Source organism: Tupaia chinensis, unplaced genomic scaffold (assembly GCF_000334495.1).
Source record: "Tupaia chinensis unplaced genomic scaffold, TupChi_1.0 Scaffold000311_2, whole genome shotgun sequence".
In the NCBI taxonomy this organism is placed as follows: domain Eukaryota; kingdom Metazoa; phylum Chordata; class Mammalia; order Scandentia; family Tupaiidae; genus Tupaia; species Tupaia belangeri.
The window spans coordinates 8540421-8542781 of record NW_006159803.1 but is presented as its reverse complement, the minus strand read 5'-3'; the positions used below and the strand labels follow the sequence as shown (position 1 = coordinate 8542781).

Genomic DNA, 2361 nt, shown 5'->3' with positions numbered 1-2361 from the left:
GGGAGAGGCGTGGCAGTGTTCTCACAGGCAGGAGAGTCTCTTTCTTCCTAGTCTTCATTCCTTGATGTCCCATCATGTGTGAGTGTGTCCTTTTCTTTTTTTTTTTTGGGGGGGGGGGGCAGGGACGAGTGCCTTTATTGGGCAGGCGGGCTACTTGAGCCGGATGAAGCGCAAGGAGCGGGTGGCCGATGCCCGGCCGCGCTTCACCGGCTTATACGTGATGGAGAACTCGCCCGGGTAGTGGCCGATCATCTCGGGCTTGATCTCCACCTGGTTGAAGGTCTTGCCTTTGTACACGCCCACCATGCTGCCCACCATCTCGGGCAGGACGGTCATGCCGCGCGGGTGCGTCTCCACCACCCCGGGCTTCTCCACCACCTCGGGCTTCTCCACCACCTCGGGCTTCTCCGTGGGCGGCGCCTCCTCCTTGGCCTTGCGCAGGCGCTTGAGCAGCGAGTGCTGCTTCCGCCGCGGCCCGGGTTCAGGCGCCGCCGCTGCCGGGCACTGTACAGCCGCATCAGCTGCTCGCAGGACGGCAGGACGCGTCCAGGAGCTGGTCCAGATCGCCGCCACGGTAAGGGAACTTGCGGAAGGTCCGCTTCTTCTTCTGCTCCACTTCCGCCATCTTGTCGACTCCGGAGAAAGCGACTGTGTCCTTTTCTACACCAAGGTCCTGGGAATGGTCCAATCTGTTCTATAGTTTATCGAGCATATCCTGTGTCCCAGGAAGTATGCCGAGCCCTTTGTCTTATTTCATATTTGTTCCCTAAGAAAAGAGCATTATTATGCTTGTGGCAGATGAGAAAATTGAGGCAGAGATACTAAGCAACCCATGCAATTACATCAGAAACGAGGATGGTGTGGTATTAGGTCTTCTTGGTTGGTTGTTTGTTTTTAAGTTTATTCATTTTATTTGCTCCAGGAGAGAGTAAGAAAGACAAAGAGAGCACCTCCCACAGGGTCTGGACATTGCAACCCACCCCCAACTTCAGCCACCCCTGGGTCATGACCACACGTGCCCGGCATACTCAGGAAGGTCTCAGCCATGAACCTGGAACCTTCCCTGGTTGGTCCACCGTGCAGAGTGACATGTTTTACCGTTACACCACCATCAAGCTCTGTGTTACGTCTTCTAAGTTTGAAAGCCTGGGTTCCTACACCAGATTGCGCCAGATTGCCAGAGCACTCTCTGGGATGTAGAGACAGGCAGACTGAACTCTGGCTCCTACGCCCCTCCCTCTGGCGCTCCCTCCATCCCAGGCCTGGATGGGGGTCCCCACAGCAGCCTTAATTGCTCTTGTTGAAGGGGGAGGTTCATCAGGCTGGTTAACTTGCTACTTAAAGACATTTTTATGGATGTGTATCATAAGAATATGTGCTGACCGAATGGTCCATGAAGTTTTCTATCTTCCCAGCATGAAGTGGGCTCAGAAATACTGCTCTCTCCCACGCTGGGTCCAGCAGATTCTGTTTCAGCAAATGTTAGGTATGGGACTTCAGTGGCCTCTGCAGCCCCTCCTCATGGCACAGAGGTGATGCTAGAATCTCAAATGAGTTGTTATTGTTATTATTATTATTATTATGTTGGGTCTAGGTGCAAGGGGTGGGGCTTCATTTAAAAGACAGTTACTTCTTATCTCTTGTCACCTCCAAGGGCCCCTTTCTAGATCTCCACTCAGACAGGGTGGGGATCCTGAACTAGTGGCACAGGGGGGCTTTTCCCCTCTCAATACCGACCCCTGAAAGGTAAAGATGACTGACGGGGTTTTCCCAGGAGGGGGTGTTTATGTTGCCACGTTCCGCATGGAGACAGGTGAGAATAGAGAGGAAGAAGCCCATGCAAGCAGTCTGGAAAATTACATGGAAGATAATATAACAGGTAGGATGGATGTATTCCCGTCTGATAGGTGATGAACCTGAGGTGCAGACAGTCCCGTTGGCTTGTCCAAGGTCCCACAGTTAGTTTATGAAGAAACCAGGACTGGGATGGAGTGGCTTCCATCCTTCCCATGGCTTCTGTTTAAAAACTCATTTATTATTATTATTATTATTTTTATTATTGCATTGGTAACCTATTTACAAGTGAGAGTCATCATAGAGGGGAGAGAGAAAAATCAGATGTTCCTGACCAGGTTGGTGTGCTGGTGGCTACAACCATCTAAGAGAGAGAAGCGGCTGAAGAAAGTGATTGCCAAGGGACCCAGTAGGGCTGTTTAGGCCTGCTCCACTTGCCTGGGGCCTTTCTTGGCACTAAACTTGGAGATTCAGGAGCTTGTTCTCTTAAGGGAGGTGCCATTGGGAATCATGGGTATAGAAATGGCAGTGCATCAGGGTCCTGTGCCTCTTTCTCTCCCTCTTTCC

At 51.8% G+C, this 2361-nt stretch overlaps 1 pseudogene; it reads right to left on the bottom strand.

Annotated features, from left to right (window-relative positions):
* On the bottom strand, positions 1–625 carry LOC102499748 (40S ribosomal protein S15 pseudogene; annotated as a pseudogene).
* Between the last annotated feature and the right edge of the window lie 1736 nt (positions 626–2361).